At 34.3% G+C, this 21,738-nt stretch overlaps 1 protein-coding gene across 2 annotated transcripts in view; it reads right to left on the reverse strand.

Moving 5' to 3' along the window:
- LOC130448196 (scavenger receptor class B member 1-like) overlaps positions 1-21,738 on the reverse strand; it is a 63,102-nt gene that overhangs the window by 29,022 nt on the left and 12,342 nt on the right. The window lies entirely within an intron of this gene.

Genomic DNA, 21,738 nt, shown 5'->3' on the forward strand with positions numbered 1-21,738 from the left:
GGAAACTAATAATAATATATTATCGATATCGGAAAGGAAATTACTTTTCGTGAAATATCCTATAAACTAATTCTGATTAATTATAAAACCATTCTAAATTCAAATTTTCCATAATATTTTTCCTACACGAGGCATTATTAAATAACAAATTGCTTATTCATTTAAAAAATTGCCTATTAACGCTTATTATATTAATAATAATAATTTCAAGTTAATTATGAGGCGAAAATCTGCATTTTTCGAAAGTTTTAAAGTCGATTTGAAAATACTGCGATTAGATCCACCGATTTCAAATTCGATTTTGTTTTTGTTTAGAGTTAGTACACTTTAGTACGTTAGTACTTCGTTTCGATTAATATATTATTTAGTATAATTTTAAGACAGAAATGCTAGACAATAACCATACAATCTCTCGTGGGTTAATCCCACTTTTTTATAGCCTTGGCGGTTCGTATAATTTTCCACATTCCAATTATCTTGAGATCCCTACAAAAGGGATTCCCGTTCAGCATTTTTTGCAATAATTGACTCTAGGTCGTCGTACCACATCTCAACATATAATAATATAGCGAAATGGCTTACAAAGTGGTCAAGAAAAAATTACAGTTCGAAATTCGTGATTATATATGGTTAAATTAAGTTTTTATATAAAAATAACTCATAAAAACACCATTTGAATGTGTATTTATTTATTTAACGAAAGAAAAACTAATAAAACATCGTATAATAGGTGATTTATTACGTTTTAAAATGAATGTAGAATCACCCGGTAAAGGGTAAGTTACTTTTTTATAACAGGCTATTTGTAAATTAGTTTAAAACTATAGTTTAGCATCTGTTTCACCCCAAAAATATATTATTTTAAGAAATATGAGACTTACATTAGAATTTTGAATTTTTAGGAATAAAATTGAAAACGGCCAAGACTGTCATGGCGTCTTGAATGACATCACACCTTCCGAAGCAGCCATGTTTGTTTATGACAGCAATTCATGTTTTTTTATTAAATTATGTATTACTAGTATTATAAATAATGTATATTGAACGGCAAAGATACAAGATATCAACTGATTCCACAATTCATTTCTGTATAAACTGTATTAATTTAACAGTTATTGGCGAAAACTAGAAATAACGAATATGACAGCTACAACATGGCGTTTCGCTAGCTGTGACGTCACGCTTTTCTGATTGGCGTTTACTGCCACGTGATTAAACATACTTTCATGGTGATTATGTTTTATTAAATTTTATATTTCAAATTAATATACAATGCGGTCCATATATTTATATGGAATAAAATCAATTGTAACCTTATTATGTACCATGTGAAAAAAAAACTGGATTTTTATTTTTAAATTGACAATTTACAATATGAAAACGTTATCACCCTCCAGCGCCCCCTTTGAATTATAACCACCATCGTGCGGCACCTTATTGGAAAGGGATTTTTGTCCTTTATTCGGCAATATAAAGTTTATTAAATTTGGTGCAATCATAACTGAGAAAATTAAGTTTTAAGACGTAAAATACAATATTTTGTACGACCTAAACTATTAATCAAAAAACCAAATAAACAATTTAGGTATTTAAAGTTACTAAATGACGTCTAATGACTAGACTCAAAGAATTAGACATTTTAATCATGATTGGTTGTGGTAATACAACGAAACTTGTGGAATTTTTAATATTAAATTCCCCGGTCAACACGTTTCGCAGTCTACAGTTGGTAAAATTGAAAAAAAGCTTCGCGAAACTGGACGTGAAAAACATATTGAAAAACCCGGTAGAAATGTTCAGTTGGTTCAGGAGTTTAATGAAGACGATCCTGATAGACAAACAAGAACTCGAAAGTATATTTTAACAGACTGTCAATAATTTACAATTTACTCAAATGGTATTTCATATTTGGTCTGTTATTTATTTATAACGAATGTTATTTGTTTATGTATTAGATAATTTTTCGAATTGTCAATCGCAAGGTTACGATAACTGATATTGAGAATATAAAAATCAGGAGGTACTTTGTAAAAATACGAAATTTGGTATAGAAATTTTGTTAGTTATTGAAGTCACGATCGAAAATTACGTAATACAATTTATTATTCTATTTTAACTATTCAGGATATCGTTTTTTTTTTAAATTATTCACGGAATATTTAATAAACGAATATAAATGTTATGGAAAAAAATGTATAATGTATTACTAGTTTCATATGTCCTTACTAATTAAACTTTAAGTTGTGCGAATTTGATTTTTTTTTATATTGAAATTTATTCACTTTCTACATATAAACGGCGGTCAAATGACAGAGTTTGTCCATTGTTATTAGCTTTTAAACATAAGAAATAATGTTTTGTTAGTCCTACTTCCAAGTTTTGTGCTAAAAAATAACGAAATTTGCTCTAAATAAGTCCTGTGTGAAGTTAGCGACTCATTTTAGTTCATTTTGAGTGTTCAAAATATTTCCAACGGTAACAGAGACTAGAATTTGACTGAACTTCACTCAGACGATCTCCGTTCATCACTTAGAACCCTCGTAGAAACCAAAACTCGTGATAATATGACAGTTTTTTAATGTTTTAACGATTTTTAGTTCATTTTGAGTGCTCAAACTATTTCCAACGGCAATAGAGGCTAGAATTTGACTGTACTTCACTCAGACGATCTCCGTTCATCACTTATAACCCTCGTAGAAACCAAAACTCGTGGTAATAAGACAGTTTCTCAATATTTTAACGATTTTTAGTTCATTTTGAGTGCTCAAACTATTTCCAACGGTAACAGAGACTAGAATTTGACTGTACTTCACTCAGACGATCTCCGTTCATCACTTATAACCCTCGTAGAAACCAAAACTCGTGATAATATGACAGTTTTTTAATGTTTTAACGATTTTTAGTTCATTTTGAGTGCTCAAAATATTTCCAACGGTAACAGAGACTAGAATTTGACTGAACTTCACTCAGACGATCTCCGTTCATCACTTAGAACCCTCGTAGAAACCAAAACTCGTGATAATATGACAGTTTTTTAATGTTTTAACGATTATTAGTTCATTTTGAGTGCTCAAACTATTTCCAACGGTAACAGAGACTAGAATTTGACTGAACTTCACTCAGACGATCTCCGTTCATCACTTAGAACCCTCGTAGAAACCAAAACTCGTGATAATATGACAGTTTTTTAATGTTTTAACGATTATTAGTTCATTTTGAGTGCTCAAACTATTTCCAACGGTAACAGAGACTAGAATTTGACTGTACTTCACTCAGACGATCTCCGTTCATCACTTATAACCCTCGTAGAAACCAAAACTCGTGATAATATGACAGTTTTTTAATGTTTTAACGATTTTTAGTTCATTTTGAGTGCTCAAAATATTTCCAACGGTAACAGAGACTAGAATTTGACTGAACTTCACTCAGACGATCTCCGTTCATCACTTAGAACCCTCGTAGAAACCAAAACTCGTGATAATATGACAGTTTTTTAATGTTTTAACGATTTTTAGTTCATTTTGAGTGCTCAAACTATTTCCAACGGTAACAGAGACTAGAATTTGACTGTACTTCACTCAGACGATCTCCGTTCATCTCTTAGAACCCTCGTAGAAACCAAAACTCGTGATAATAAGACAGTTTCTCAATGTTGTAACGATTTTTAGTTCATTTTGAGTGCTCAAAATATTTCCAACGGTAACAGAGACTAGAATTTGACTGTACTTCACTCAGACGATCTCCGTTCATCACTTATAACCCTCGTAGAAACCAAAACTCGTGATAATATGACAGTTTTTCAATGTTTTAACGATTTTTAGTTCATTTTGAGTGCTCAAACTATTTCCAACGGCAATAGAGGCTAGAATTTGACTGAACTTCACTCAGACGATCTCCGTTCATCACTTATAACCCTCGTAGAAACCAAAACTCGTGATAATATGACAGTTTTTTAATGTTTTAACGATTATTAGTTCATTTTGAGTGCTCAAACTATTTCCAACGGCAATAGAGGCTAGAATTTGACTGTACTTCACTCAGACGATCTCCGTTCATCACTTATAACCCTCGTAGAAACCAAAACTCGTGATAATAAGACAGTTTCTCAATGTTGTAACGATTTTTAGTTCATTTTGAGTGCTCAAAATATTTCCAACGGTAACAGAGACTAGAATTTGACTGTACTTCACTCAGACGATCTCCGTTCATCACTTATAACCCTCGTAGAAACCAAAACTCGTGATAATAAGACAGTTTCTCAATGTTGTAACGATTTTTAGTTCATTTTGAGTGCTCAAACTATTTCCAACGGTAACAGAGACTAGAATTTGACTGTACTTCACTCAGACGATCTCCGTTCATCTCTTAGAACCCTCGTAGAAACCAAAACTCGTGATAATAAGACAGTTTCTCAATGTTGTAACGATTTTTAGTTCATTTTGAGTGCTCAAAATATTTCCAACGGTAACAGAGACTAGAATTTGACTGTACTTCACTCAGACGATCTCCGTTCATCACTTATAACCCTCGTAGAAACCAAAACTCGTGATAATATGACAGTTTTTCAATGTTTTAACGATTTTTAGTTCATTTTGAGTGTTCAAAATATTTCCAACGGTAACAGAGACTAGAATTTGACTGAACTTCACTCAGACGATCTCCGTTCATCACTTAGAACCCTCGTAGAAACCAAAACTCGTGATAATATGACAGTTTTTTAATGTTTTAACGATTTTTAGTTCATTTTGAGTGCTCAAACTATTTCCAACGGTAACAGAGACTAGAATTTGACTGTACTTCACTCAGACGATCTCCGTTCATCTCTTAGAACCCTCGTAGAAACCAAAACTCGTGATAATAAGACAGTTTCTCAATGTTGTAACGATTTTTAGTTCATTTTGAGTGCTCAAAATATTTCCAACGGTAACAGAGACTAGAATTTGACTGTACTTCACTCAGACGATCTCCGTTCATCACTTATAACCCTCGTAGAAACCAAAACTCGTGATAATATGACAGTTTTTCAATGTTTTAACGATTTTTAGTTCATTTTGAGTGCTCAAACTATTTCCAACGGCAATAGAGGCTAGAATTTGACTGAACTTCACTCAGACGATCTCCGTTCATCACTTATAACCCTCGTAGAAACCAAAACTCGTGATAATATGACAGTTTTTTAATGTTTTAACGATTATTAGTTCATTTTGAGTGCTCAAACTATTTCCAACGGCAATAGAGGCTAGAATTTGACTGTACTTCACTCAGACGATCTCCGTTCATCACTTATAACCCTCGTAGAAACCAAAACTCGTGATAATAAGACAGTTTCTCAATGTTGTAACGATTTTTAGTTCATTTTGAGTGCTCAAAATATTTCCAACGGTAACAGAGACTAGAATTTGACTGTACTTCACTCAGACGATCTCCGTTCATCACTTATAACCCTCGTAGAAACCAAAACTCGTGATAATAAGACAGTTTCTCAATGTTGTAACGATTTTTAGTTCATTTTGAGTGCTCAAACTATTTCCAACGGTAACAGAGACTAGAATTTGACTGTACTTCACTCAGACGATCTCCGTTCATCTCTTAGAACCCTCGTAGAAACCAAAACTCGTGATAATAAGACAGTTTCTCAATGTTGTAACGATTTTTAGTTCATTTTGAGTGCTCAAAATATTTCCAACGGTAACAGAGACTAGAATTTGACTGTACTTCACACAGACGATCTCCGTTCATCACTTATAACCCTCGTAGAAACCAAAACTCGTGATAATATGACAGTTTTTCAATGTTTTAACGATTTTTAGTTCATTTTGAGTGCTCAAACTATTTCCAACGGCAATAGAGGCTAGAATTTGACTGTACTTCACTCAGACGATCTCCGTTCATCACTTATAACCCTCGTAGAAACCAAAACTCGTGGTAATAAGACAGTTTCTCAATATTTTAACGATTTTTAGTTCATTTTGAGTGCTCAAAATATTTCCAACGGTAACAGAGACTAGAATTTGACTGTACTTCACTCAGACGATCTCCGTTCATCACTTAGAACCCTCGTAGAAACCAAAACTCGTGGTAATAAGACAGTTTCTCAATATTTTAACGATTTTTAGTTCATTTTGAGTGCTCAAACTATTTCCAACGGTAACAGAGACTAGAATTTGACTGTACTTCACTCAGACGATCTCCGTTCATCACTTAGAACCCTCGTAGAAACCAAAACTCGTGGTAATAAGACAGTTTCTCAATATTTTAACGATTTTTAGTTCATTTTGAGTGCTCAAACTATTTCCAACGGTAACAGAGACTAGAATTTGACTGAACTTCACTCAGACGATCTCCGTTCATCACTTAGAACCCTCGTAGAAACCAAAACTCGTGATAATAAGACAGTTTCTCAATGTTGTAACGATTTTTAGTTCATTTTGAGTGCTCAAACTATTTCCAACGGTAACAGAGACTAGAATTTGACTGTACTTCACTCAGACGATCTCCGTTCATCTCTTAGAACCCTCGTAGAAACCAAAACTCGTGATAATAAGACAGTTTCTCAATGTTGTAACGATTTTTAGTTCATTTTGAGTGCTCAAAATATTTCCAACGGTAACAGAGACTAGAATTTGACTGTACTTCACTCAGACGATCTCCGTTCATCACTTATAACCCTCGTAGAAACCAAAACTCGTGATAATATGACAGTTTTTTAATGTTGTAACGATTTTTAGTTCATTTTGAGTGCTCAAACTATTTCCAACGGCAATAGAGGCTAGAATTTGACTGAACTTCACTCAGACGATCTCCGTTCATCACTTATAACCCTCGTAGAAACCAAAACTCGTGATAATATGACAGTTTTTTAATGTTTTAACGATTATTAGTTCATTTTGAGTGCTCAAACTATTTCCAACGGCAATAGAGGCTAGAATTTGACTGTACTTCACTCAGACGATCTCCGTTCATCACTTATAACCCTCGTAGAAACCAAAACTCGTGGTAATAAGACAGTTTCTCAATATTTTAACGATTTTTAGTTCATTTTGAGTGCTCAAAATATTTCCAACGGTAACAGAGACTAGAATTTGACTGTACTTCACTCAGACGATCTCCGTTCATCACTTAGAACCCTCGTAGAAACCAAAACTCGTGGTAATAAGACAGTTTCTCAATATTTTAACGATTTTTAGTTCATTTTGAGTGCTCAAACTATTTCCAACGGTAACAGAGACTAGAATTTGACTGTACTTCACTCAGACGATCTCCGTTCATCACTTAGAACCCTCGTAGAAACCAAAACTCGTGGTAATAAGACAGTTTCTCAATATTTTAACGATTTTTAGTTCATTTTGAGTGCTCAAACTATTTCCAACGGCAATAGAGGCTAGAATTTGACTGTACTTCACTCAGACGATCTCCGTTCATCACTTATAACCCTCGTAGAAACCAAAACTCGTGGTAATAAGACAGTTTCTCAATATTTTAACGATTTTTAGTTCATTTTGAGTGCTCAAAATATTTCCAACGGTAACAGAGACTAGAATTTGACTGTACTTCACTCAGACGATCTCCGTTCATCACTTATAACCCTCGTAGAAACCAAAACTCGTGGTAATAAGACAGTTTCTCAATATTTTAACGATTTTTAGTTCATTTTGAGTGCTCAAAATATTTCCAACGGTAACAGAGACTAGAATTTGACTGTACTTCACTCAGACGATCTCCGTTCATCACTTATAACCCTCGTAGAAACCAAAACTCGTGGTAATAAGACAGTTTCTCAATATTTTAACGATTTTTAGTTCATTTTGAGTGCTCAAAATATTTCCAACGGTAACAGAGACTAGAATTTGACTGTACTTCACTCAGACGATCTCCGTTCATCACTTATAACCCTCGTAGAAACCAAAACTCGTGGTAATAAGACAGTTTCTCAATATTTTAACGATTTTTAGTTCATTTTGAGTGCTCAAACTATTTCCAACGGTAACAGAGACTAGAATTTGACTGTACTTCACTCAGACGATCTCCGTTCATCACTTATAACCCTCGTAGAAACCAAAACTCGTGGTAATAAGACAGTTTCTCAATATTTTAACGATTTTTAGTTCATTTTGAGTGCTCAAAATATTTCCAACGGTAACAGAGACTAGAATTTGACTGTACTTCACTCAGACGATCTCCGTTCATCACTTAGAACCCTCGTAGAAACCAAAACTCGTGATAATAAGACAGTTTCTCAATGTTGTAACGATTTTTAGTTCATTTTGAGTGCTCAAACTATTTCCAACGGTAACAGAGACTAGAATTTGACTGTACTTCACTCAGACGATCTCCGTTCATCACTTAGAACCCTCGTAGAAACCAAAACTCGTGATAATATGACAGTTTTTTAATGTTTTAACGATTTTTAGTTCATTTTGAGTGCTCAAACTATTTCCAACGGTAACAGAGACTAGAATTTGACTGTACTTCACTCAGACGATCTCCGTTCATCACTTATAACCCTCGTAGAAACCAAAACTCGTGATAATATGACAGTTTTTTAATGTTTTAACGATTTTTAGTTCATTTTGAGTGCTCAAAATATTTCCAACGGTAACAGAGACTAGAATTTGACTGAACTTCACTCAGACGATCTCCGTTCATCACTTATAACCCTCGTAGAAACCAAAACTCGTGATAATATGACAGTTTTTTAATGTTTTAACGATTTTTAGTTCATTTTGAGTGCTCAAACTATTTCCAACGGTAACAGAGACTAGAATTTGACTGTACTTCACTCAGACGATCTCCGTTCATCACTTATAACCCTCGTAGAAACCAAAACTCGTGATAATATGACAGTTTTTTAATGTTTTAACGATTTTTAGTTCATTTTGAGTGCTCAAAATATTTCCAACGGTAACAGAGACTAGAATTTGACTGAACTTCACTCAGACGATCTCCGTTCATCACTTATAACCCTCGTAGAAACCAAAACTCGTGATAATATGACAGTTTTTTAATGTTTTAACGATTTTTAGTTCATTTTGAGTGCTCAAACTATTTCCAACGGTAACAGAGACTAGAATTTGACTGTACTTCACTCAGACGATCTCCGTTCATCACTTATAACCCTCGTAGAAACCAAAACTCGTGATAATATGACAGTTTTTTAATGTTTTAACGATTTTTAGTTCATTTTGAGTGCTCAAAATATTTCCAACGGTAACAGAGACTAGAATTTGACTGAACTTCACTCAGACGATCTCCGTTCATCACTTAGAACCCTCGTAGAAACCAAAACTCGTGATAATATGACAGTTTTTTAATGTTTTAACGATTATTAGTTCATTTTGAGTGCTCAAACTATTTCCAACGGTAACAGAGACTAGAATTTGACTGTACTTCACTCAGACGATCTCCGTTCATCACTTAGAACCCTCGTAGAAACCAAAACTCGTGATAATATGACAGTTTTTTAATGTTTTAACGATTTTTAGTTCATTTTGAGTGCTCAAACTATTTCCAACGGTAACAGAGACTAGAATTTGACTGTACTTCACTCAGACGATCTCCGTTCATCACTTATAACCCTCGTAGAAACCAAAACTCGTGATAATATGACAGTTTTTTAATGTTTTAACGATTTTTAGTTCATTTTGAGTGCTCAAAATATTTCCAACGGTAACAGAGACTAGAATTTGACTGAACTTCACTCAGACGATCTCCGTTCATCACTTATAACCCTCGTAGAAACCAAAACTCGTGATAATATGACAGTTTTTTAATGTTTTAACGATTTTTAGTTCATTTTGAGTGCTCAAACTATTTCCAACGGTAACAGAGACTAAAATTTGACTGTACTTCACTCAGACGATCTCCGTTCATCACTTATAACCCTCGTAGAAACCAAAACTCGTGATAATATGACAGTTTTTTAATGTTTTAACGATTTTTAGTTCATTTTGAGTGCTCAAAATATTTCCAACGGTAACAGAGACTAGAATTTGACTGAACTTCACTCAGACGATCTCCGTTCATCACTTATAACCCTCGTAGAAACCAAAACTCGTGATAATATGACAGTTTTTTAATGTTTTAACGATTTTTAGTTCATTTTGAGTGCTCAAACTATTTCCAACGGTAACAGAGACTAGAATTTGACTGTACTTCACTCAGACGATCTCCGTTCATCACTTATAACCCTCGTAGAAACCAAAACTCGTGATAATATGACAGTTTTTTAATGTTTTAACGATTTTTAGTTCATTTTGAGTGCTCAAAATATTTCCAACGGTAACAGAGACTAGAATTTGACTGAACTTCACTCAGACGATCTCCGTTCATCACTTAGAACCCTCGTAGAAACCAAAACTCGTGATAATATGACAGTTTTTTAATGTTTTAACGATTATTAGTTCATTTTGAGTGCTCAAACTATTTCCAACGGTAACAGAGACTAGAATTTGACTGAACTTCACTCAGACGATCTCCGTTCATCACTTAGAACCCTCGTAGAAACCAAAACTCGTGATAATAAGACAGTTTCTCAATGTTGTAACGATTTTTAGTTCATTTTGAGTGCTCAAAATATTTCCAACGGTAACAGAGACTAGAATTTGACTGAACTTCACTCAGACGATCTCCGTTCATCACTTATAACCCTCGTAGAAACCAAAACTCGTGATAATATGACAGTTTTTTAATGTTTTAACGATTTTTAGTTCATTTTGAGTGCTCAAAATATTTCCAACGGTAACAGAGACTAGAATTTGACTGAACTTCACTCAGACGATCTCCGTTCATCACTTATAACCCTCGTAGAAACCAAAACTCGTGATAATATGACAGTTTTTTAATGTTTTAACGATTTTTAGTTCATTTTGAGTGCTCAAAATATTTCCAACGGTAACAGAGACTAGAATTTGACTGAACTTCACTCAGACGATCTCCGTTCATCACTTAGAACCCTCGTAGAAACCAAAACTCGTGATAATAAGACAGTTTCTCAATGTTGTAACGATTTTTAGTTCATTTTGAGTGCTCAAAATATTTCCAACGGTAACAGAGACTAGAATTTGACTGAACTTCACTCAGACGATCTCCGTTCATCACTTAGAACCCTCGTAGAAACCAAAACTCGTGATAATAAGACAGTTTCTCAATGTTGTAACGATTTTTAGTTCATTTTGAGTGCTCAAAATATTTCCAACGGTAACAGAGACTAGAATTTGACTGTACTTCACTCAGACGATCTCCGTTCATCACTTATAACCCTCGTAGAAACCAAAACTCGTGATAATATGACAGTTTTTTAATGTTGTAACGATTTTTAGTTCATTTTGAGTGCTCAAAATATTTCCAACGGTAACAGAGACTAGAATTTGACTGAACTTCACTCAGACGATCTCCGTTCATCACTTATAACCCTCGTAGAAACCAAAACTCGTGATAATATGACAGTTTCTCAATGTTGTAACGATTTTTAGTTCATTTTGAGTGCTCAAAATATTTCCAACGGTAACAGAGACTAGAATTTGACTGAACTTCACTCAGACGATCTCCGTTCATCACTTAGAACCCTCGTAGAAACCAAAACTCGTGATAATAAGACAGTTTCTCAATGTTGTAACGATTTTTAGTTCATTTTGAGTGCTCAAAATATTTCCAACGGTAACAGAGACTAGAATTTGACTGTACTTCACTCAGACGATCTCCGTTCATCACTTATAACCCTCGTAGAAACCAAAACTCGTGATAATATGACAGTTTTTTAATGTTGTAACGATTTTTAGTTCATTTTGAGTGCTCAAAATATTTCCAACGGTAACAGAGACTAGAATTTGACTGAACTTCACTCAGACGATCTCCGTTCATCACTTATAACCCTCGTAGAAACCAAAACTCGTGATAATATGACAGTTTTTTAATGTTTTAACGATTTTTAGTTCATTTTGAGTGCTCAAAATATTTCCAACGGTAACAGAGACTAGAATTTGACTGAACTTCACTCAGACGATCTCCGTTCATCACTTAGAACCCTCGTAGAAACCAAAACTCGTGATAATATGACAGTTTTTTAATGTTTTAACGATTATTAGTTCATTTTGAGTGCTCAAACTATTTCCAACGGTAACAGAGACTAGAATTTGACTGTACTTCACTCAGACGATCTCCGTTCATCACTTAGAACCCTCGTAGAAACCAAAACTCGTGATAATATGACAGTTTTTTAATGTTTTAACGATTTTTAGTTCATTTTGAGTGCTCAAACTATTTCCAACGGTAACAGAGACTAGAATTTGACTGTACTTCACTCAGACGATCTCCGTTCATCACTTATAACCCTCGTAGAAACCAAAACTCGTGATAATATGACAGTTTTTTAATGTTTTAACGATTTTTAGTTCATTTTGAGTGCTCAAAATATTTCCAACGGTAACAGAGACTAGAATTTGACTGAACTTCACTCAGACGATCTCCGTTCATCACTTATAACCCTCGTAGAAACCAAAACTCGTGATAATATGACAGTTTTTTAATGTTTTAACGATTTTTAGTTCATTTTGAGTGCTCAAACTATTTCCAACGGTAACAGAGACTAGAATTTGACTGTACTTCACTCAGACGATCTCCGTTCATCACTTATAACCCTCGTAGAAACCAAAACTCGTGATAATATGACAGTTTTTTAATGTTGTAACGATTTTTAGTTCATTTTGAGTGCTCAAAATATTTCCAACGGTAACAGAGACTAGAATTTGACTGAACTTCACTCAGACGATCTCCGTTCATCACTTAGAACCCTCGTAGAAACCAAAACTCGTGATAATAAGACAGTTTCTCAATGTTGTAACGATTTTTAGTTCATTTTGAGTGCTCAAAATATTTCCAACGGTAACAGAGACTAGAATTTGACTGAACTTCACTCAGACGATCTCCGTTCATCACTTATAACCCTCGTAGAAACCAAAACTCGTGATAATAAGACAGTTTCTCAATGTTGTAACGATTTTTAGTTCATTTTGAGTGCTCAAAATATTTCCAACGGTAACAGAGACTAGAATTTGACTGAACTTCACTCAGACGATCTCCGTTCATCACTTATAACCCTCGTAGAAACCAAAACTCGTGATAATATGACAGTTTTTTAATGTTTTAACGATTTTTAGTTCATTTTGAGTGCTCAAAATATTTCCAACGGTAACAGAGACTAGAATTTGACTGAACTTCACTCAGACGATCTCCGTTCATCACTTAGAACCCTCGTAGAAACCAAAACTCGTGATAATATGACAGTTTTTTAATGTTGTAACGATTTTTAGTTCATTTTGAGTGCTCAAAATATTTCCAACGGTAACAGAGACTAGAATTTGACTGAACTTCACTCAGACGATCTCCGTTCATCACTTAGAACCCTCGTAGAAACCAAAACTCGTGATAATAAGACAGTTTCTCAATGTTGTAACGATTTTTAGTTCATTTTGAGTGCTCAAAATATTTCCAACGGTAACAGAGACTAGAATTTGACTGAACTTCACTCAGACGATCTCCGTTCATCACTTAGAACCCTCGTAGAAACCAAAACTCGTGATAATAAGACAGTTTCTCAATGTTGTAACGATTTTTAGTTCATTTTGAGTGCTCAAAATATTTCCAACGGTAACAGAGACTAGAATTTGACTGAACTTCACTCAGACGATCTCCGTTCATCACTTAGAACCCTCGTAGAAACCAAAACTCGTGATAATAAGACAGTTTCTCAATGTTGTAACGATTTTTAGTTCATTTTGAGTGCTCAAAATATTTCCAACGGTAACAGAGACTAGAATTTGACTGAACTTCACTCAGACGATCTCCGTTCATCACTTATAACCCTCGTAGAAACCAAAACTCGTGATAATATGACAGTTTTTTAATGTTTTAACGATTTTTAGTTCATTTTGAGTGCTCAAACTATTTCCAACGGTAACAGAGACTAGAATTTGACTGTACTTCACTCAGACGATCTCCGTTCATCACTTATAACCCTCGTAGAAACCAAAACTCGTGATAATATGACAGTTTTTTAATGTTTTAACGATTTTTAGTTCATTTTGAGTGCTCAAAATATTTCCAACGGTAACAGAGACTAGAATTTGACTGAACTTCACTCAGACGATCTCCGTTCATCACTTAGAACCCTCGTAGAAACCAAAACTCGTGATAATATGACAGTTTTTTAATGTTTTAACGATTATTAGTTCATTTTGAGTGCTCAAACTATTTCCAACGGTAACAGAGACTAGAATTTGACTGAACTTCACTCAGACGATCTCCGTTCATCACTTAGAACCCTCGTAGAAACCAAAACTCGTGATAATAAGACAGTTTCTCAATGTTGTAACGATTTTTAGTTCATTTTGAGTGCTCAAACTATTTCCAACGGCAATAGAGGCTAGAATTTGACTGAACTTCACTCAGACGATCTCCGTTCATCACTTAGAACCCTCGTAGAAACCAAAACTCGTGATAATAAGACAGTTTCTCAATGTTGTAACGATTTTTAGTTCATTTTGAGTGCTCAAACTATTTCCAACGGTAACAGAGACTAGAATTTGACTGTACTTCACTCAGACGATCTCCGTTCATCACTTAGAACCCTCGTAGAAACCAAAACTCGTGATAATAAGACAGTTTCTCAATATTTTAACGATTTTTAGTTCATTTTGAGTGCTCAAACTATTTCCAACGGTAACAGAGACTAGAATTTGACTGTACTTCACTCAGACGATCTCCGTTCATCACTTAGAACCCTCGTAGAAACCAAAACTCGTGATAATATGACAGTTTTTTAATGTTGTAACGATTTTTAGTTCATTTTGAGTGCTCAAACTATTTCCAACGGCAATAGAGGCTAGAATTTGACTGAACTTCACTCAGACGATCTCCGTTCATCACTTATAACCCTCGTAGAAACCAAAACTCGTGATAATAAGACAGTTTCTCAATATTTTAACGATTTTTAGTTCATTTTGAGTGCTCAAAATATTTCCAACGGTAACAGAGACTAGAATTTGACTGTACTTCACTCAGACGATCTCCGTTCATCACTTAGAACCCTCGTAGAAACCAAAACTCGTGATAATACCACTGTGTTTCCACATATTTCAAATTTCATCAATTTTGAACCAGTAATTTCATAATTATAACTAGTGAAAGCTCTTAATTTCATTACTGACCGTTCATCAAAACTCTGAAGGTACTTCTAGTATATGTAGAAGCTTCGAATACAATAATTGTCCGACAATATTCGATTATTCGATCTGTTTATGCTCTTTAACCCCGACTTTAATGCATCTCTTTGTCTGCCCAATATATTTTTACAGACTGACAGACAGAACGGTAGTATTCGAAAAGATTTTTATGAAAATCGGCAATTACCCCTGAAAATAGTTATAATTATTATTTCAAAAAACCATAAACACGTTTAATATTACATGCTGATTCATGTGTTATGCTTATTCAAGAAAACCAGTTTTTTTGCAAGATTTAATAAGCAAAAAAATGAATGAAGATATGCAGTCGTAGTTTATCTAAACAATCCAATTATCTATTCATTTTATTTTTCATATTAATGATTCAATTTTTGTTATTTAATTAATATATCAATAAACAAACATTAGTTACCAACATAGTGACTCTGTACAAACACTAAATTATTCCTATGTTGCCATATACAGTTTATTTCCCGAAAAATCACTAAATAATGAAGCTAACCGCTTCAGGATGATTAACTTGGTTTCAAAATAAACGAAAGCCATAGAAATATAGTAAAATCAATCAGCAAATCCACCAATGCCGGCGCCAATCTATCTCTAACTTTAATTTAAATTGGTGACTAGACACGGTCGCCATATTGGACATCTTAAACGATCTGTAATGGCGCTGGTGTAGAACTCACGCGTGGGAGGTTTAAACAGTTGAACAAACCTCAAGATTCGAAGCCAAAATGTTTGGTATTTGGCCCCTTACGAGTTTTTGAATAGATTTAAAAAATAGTGTTAAATATAAAAACAAAAGTATCACAACAAATCAATATTTTTCATTTTTTATAATTGCCTGGTAAATATCATGAAAAAATCCCTGAGTTTCGATGGAAACTGTTCATGAACATAGTGTAATTGATGTTTGCTTCGATATTAACTGCGTTTAGAAAAGAAAACAGGTTTTTTCACTATATAACGTGCCCGCAGAAAAACAGCCATGATATCTTTGAATAAATTTCGAAAAAACCACGTCTCTTCGTCCGCCATAGTAGAGTAGGTCACGCATCGAACCTTCTAAAAAGTCGCCTATTCATTTTAAATAAGGTTTTTGTTAGATACAACTTACGAGGGTCGTTTGAAAACTTCGCAATACTATCATGGCGATGGCAGAACATTTAACTTAAAAATAAAGTATTGGAAGATATTTATAGAAGTTTCAGGTAAACGAGGACGGTTCCGGGAATATCTGACCTTGAAAAATACCACTGTATTGAAAAGTACACAATTTTCATCGTTATATAATACAAAACTTTCATTTGAAATGCGTTAGCCCAACCAATATAAAAACTGAGTTAGATTTTACTCTGGGTAAGATTAATCCTTGGGTAGCGAAGTTTCAACGAGACTGTACGACCTTCGACGACCAAATGAGGTGACGACTCAAGAAATGTCGAAGAAAATCCACAAATTTGTCATGAATGATCGTCGATTGAAAGTGCGGGAGCTAGCAGATTTAGTAGGCATTTAAAAAAGTGCAATACATCTCAAATTAACCGAAAATTTAGACGTTTAGTTACAAATAAACAAAATCTACGTCGTGAAGATGGTTCCATCGAGTGTTTAGCGATGATTCACAGATATAACGATATCAGAAATCCAAAATGACCTGCTAATCGACTGGAAAGTCGAAACCTACCACTTAAGTTATATAAAACAAACTTAGGCACACATAAAAACTTGTCTAGCCAATGAACTGTTTTTTTTTTAAACGGGAATGGACCTCGATAGGTGCACGTGGTGATCTGGGACGCCATTTTCATGTTTTAGGCATTGGGGACGTTCCGGAATACAATGGAAAGTAAAGAAAACACAGACCAACTCATCGGTGAGAGTCCAGTTTAAGTTTTACAGTGTGTTCAATGATATCAACGGACGTCATAAGTATAAAATAAAAACTGAACATACGATACAGTTTTCCTCTATTATTAAACTGTGATTAATGTGAAAAATGGTGTATAAATCGTGTTTTGTGTCGGGATGTAAAAATAACTGTATTATACCAGCACACGCTACGTTGCCGGCAACGATAACCTCGTGTTCATCAAGCAGACAACTGTTTTCTTAGGTAGTTGGAAAATGTTCAATCAAACCACTTCAATGACTCAATATTATGTTTATATTATTTTTTTCCCGCACAAATCTCAAAATTATAAGTGATTACTTCGAGGAAGTTACAATTTGTCACCTGTTTAATAAGAAAACTGCGAAAAACGTGAAAACGACTGACACAGATTTTCTTTTATATATTCACGGACAGTAGCGATGTATTCGATAGGTTGACTGATCTATTTTTCAATTATCTTGTCAATATATTTAACGAATTGTCAAAATCTATTTAGAAATGACCGCCGTGGGGTAAACAAATGCTTTTGTCGTAAATTTCTGTATGATTAGTGAACTTTTTGTTGAATTTTAGACCCAGTTTTACTGAGAAATGGCTTTTTAAAGAAATGCGGACATATGATTTTGTGTTGTGCTTAGTTTAGATAATCGGGAAATGTAGTTTGATAAACATGTATATTGAATTTGGAAGCTAGTGGAAAATAAGCAAGATTCTGACTACAGGTCTGTTCTTATAATGAAACTCCACCTAAAGCTCTAAGTTTTTCGTTATAACAACTTTCGCAACCGGAAAAAGCCAAGAAAAACTAACAAAGGTACATAGGAGGAAGTCTATTGTTTACCCCACGGTCGGCATTTTGAATGAGCTGTTTTCTTAGATTACCTAATTGCTTATACAGGGTGTCCCACGACGAGTTAAAACTATCTGTATATGGCAAAATAGTTTTTAAAAATATTTTCAAAGATGGTTCCACCGGAAGTCGACAGTAACTTTGTTATTTTAAGTGGAACACCCTATATATTAATACATTTTTGGAATCTACGAAATCTACGTAAAATATTGGTATAATTTTGTTTAAAAACTTTTTTCGAAAAATGCAATAAATTTGATATTTATAAAGTTAAACTTTGAACACTTTTCATACACACCCTGTATGAAATTAAAAATTTTTCAACATGGATCCAAATACGTCCGACCTTGATAAAAGCAACCGAACAGAAACCATTTTCATATCTTTAAGGGTATTTTCGTAAAAAAATAATTTATAAAGGTCTGCAATGGTCAAATTTTTTACAAAAAAATTAATAACTCAAAAAGTATTCATTTTTCGAAAAAAAATTTCAAACGGAACTATAGTGAAATTTTACGTAGTTTACAAAAATGTATTAATATACAGGGTGTTCTATTTAAAATAACAAAATTACAGTCGATTTCCGGTAGAACCGGAAGTCGGCCATCTTTGAAAATATTTTAGTTAAAAAGATCGTAACCGTAAAGACAAACGTAGAAATTTTCATTATTTTACTATGAATATTTTGCTATATACAGATAGTTTTAACTCGTCGTAGGACACCCCGTATATTATTCGCTAATAGAAGCGAATTTGGCAGAAATAAAGAAAAATATTCAAGATAAATTGACGAAGAACAATCTTCTTGCTAACCTTACTAAAACCGACCCTTTTTGAATGCTTGTATATAGCAGATTCTAGAATCAAAAATCGTATTTCGACGACATATTTTCACAGATTTTCGACTGGACTATTATTGAAATAGTGTATGGTATAACCTCATAACAATCTTCGTAAACAACTATAAATAAATATATACTGATGAATAAAGACGACTTCATTATAGATTTTAATGCATTATTGTCAAAAAATTTGAATTTTAAATATTTTCCACGTATATAAAACCGAGCCTGAATCCTAACCTGTCTGATTTTGAAGTTTCATCATGACAAGCTGAATAGCCCTAGCAACTGAGGCCGTCTTAACGAAAAAGAAGAAAAGAAATAAAACGTACATTATTATTTAGATTTTTAATGAAATTAATTAACGTTCTGAAATAAATAGTGGACAATAACATTATTAATGTATGTTATTGTATTTCAAGCATGCAATATAGAACTCTAATTCCAATTTTAATATTAATAATTAGTTACAGTCACACTAGGAGCAATTAAAGGTAATTTAGAAAGATTTTTAAATACAAACATTTGCTAAAAGGTTACAATCATATCGATACATCAATATCACGTATCTAATTGGTTAAATTATACAGGTTGTCCAACTTACTCTACAAGGTCACTTATTATTCGTATAACTGTCATAAAAGTGACATTTTTAATGATTATTGACAGCATTTACAACGAAACTAATTAAAAATTGAGTTATCTATGAAAACAGATTATTTACGTCAAAATGGTGGCCGTGGGGTAAACAATTCTCGGTTTTTCCTGTATTGAGAGTTGTTTTTTCAATAAAAATAAATTTACAAACCACAAAAACTTACGAAAAAAGTGTTTGTTCAACCTACGGTGGCGGCTGATTTTGATAAATCGTTAGTAACTCAATATTATGCTCAATTACGTCAACTTATTAAGTAGGAGGTGGGGCACCGTTGAATTATGAAAATAATTTCAACTTTTGTTATAATTTTCGTTCACTGAAGCTGAAATCGTGTACATATGCCTTCCGACAGCTTCGGCCAATAGAAACGCATTTATTAATACGATTCGATGCTTTCATTGGTAAACAGTGAAGATGATGAGTCCACGTGGACTGACGGCGTTATAGATTTATGAAATATTGATTGTTCCTAGCAACCGTATGTGCAATTGATATTTGAAGAATAAAATTTCGTCGACGCTGTTTTTTTGTAAGCGACGTTGCCGTTTTTAGTATGAATTAAACATTTAGTAATCGTTTAATATATAATTATGATAAACTTCCATAAAATTCGCGTTAATTACAATAAAATTATAAACCGGATTGTAATTTATTCCAAGACTTTTTAATCATCATAGTCGTTGCATTTATTTATTATATTTACACAGGCTAAATCCGCTTTTGTAATACAGGTTGCGTCAAAAATAAAATCCATTTTTTGGTGCTCTTTATTCAAAAGACAAAGATCTTCCTGACCCCAACGTATTGCTTAACTTATCTTCGAGTTCTCCACTGAGAGACTGCGCTTCAATTCAAGGCAACAGGCACGGCGAAGATGCTCAATTTTCCAGAGACAACGGTCCTCATCATTCACGCTTTTCTTGAGCGTGTTTCTCTTGAGATTGTTCGAAATAACACAAAGAAATTCAAGGCAACAGGCACGGCGAAGATGCTCAATTTCCCAGAGACAACGCTCCTCATCATCCACGCTTTTCTTGAGCGTGTTTCTCTTGAGATTGTTCGAAATAACACAAAGAAATTCAAGGCAACAGGCACGGCGAAGATGCTCAATTTCCAAGAGACAACGGTCCTCATCATCCACGCTTTTCTTGAGCGTGTTTCTCTTGAGATTGTTCGAAATAACACAAAGAAATTCAAGGCAACAGGCACGGCGAAGATGCTCAATTTCCAAGAGACAACGGTCCTCATCATCCACGCTTTTCTTGAGCGTGTTTCTCTTGAGATTGTTCGAAATAACACAAAGAAATTCAAGGCAACAGGCACGGCGAAAATGCTCAATTTCCAAGAGACAACGGTCCTCATCATTCACGCTTTTCTTGAGCGTGTTTCTCTTGAGATTGTTCGAAATAACACAAAGAAATTCAAGGCAACAGGCACGGCGAAAATGCTCAATTTCCCAGAGACAACGGTCCTCATCATGCACGCTTTTCTTGAGCGTGTTTCTCTTGAGATTGTTCGAAATAACACAAAGAAATTCAAGGCAACAGGCACGGCGAAGATGCTCAATTTCCAAGAGACAACGGTCCTCATCATCCACGCTTTTCTTGAGCGTGTTTCTCTTGAGATTGTTCGAAATAACACAAAGAAATTCAAGGCAACAGGCACGGCGAAAATGCTCAATTTCCCAGAGACAACGGTCCTCATCATTCACGCTTTTCTTGAGCGTGTTTCTGTTGAGATTGTTCGAAATAACACAAAGAAATTCAAGGCAACAGGCACGGCGAAAATGCTCAATTTCCCAGAGACAACGGTCCTCATCATTCACGCTTTTCTTGAGCGTGTTTCTGTTGAGATTGTTCGAAATAACACAAAGAAATTCAAGGCAACAGGCACGGCGAAGATGCTCAATTTCCCAGAGACAACGGTCCTCATCATTCACGCTTTTCTTGAGCGTGTTTCTCTTGAGATTGTTCGAAATAACACAAAGAAATTCAAGGCAACAAGCACGGCGAAGATACTCAATTTCCCAGAGACAACGGTCCTCATCATTCACGCTTTTCTTGAGCGTGTTTCTCTTGAGATTGTTCGAAATAACACAAAGAAATTCAAGGCAACAAGCACGGCGAAGATACTCAATTTCCCAGAGACAACGGTCCTCATCATTCACGCTTTTCTTGAGCGTGTTTCTCTTGAGATTGTTCGAAATAACACAAAGAAATTCAAGGCAACAGGCACGGCGAAGATGCTCAATTTTC

The sequence above is a fragment of the Diorhabda sublineata genome, chromosome 8, assembly GCF_026230105.1.
Source record: "Diorhabda sublineata isolate icDioSubl1.1 chromosome 8, icDioSubl1.1, whole genome shotgun sequence".
Classification (NCBI taxonomy): domain Eukaryota; kingdom Metazoa; phylum Arthropoda; class Insecta; order Coleoptera; family Chrysomelidae; genus Diorhabda; species Diorhabda sublineata.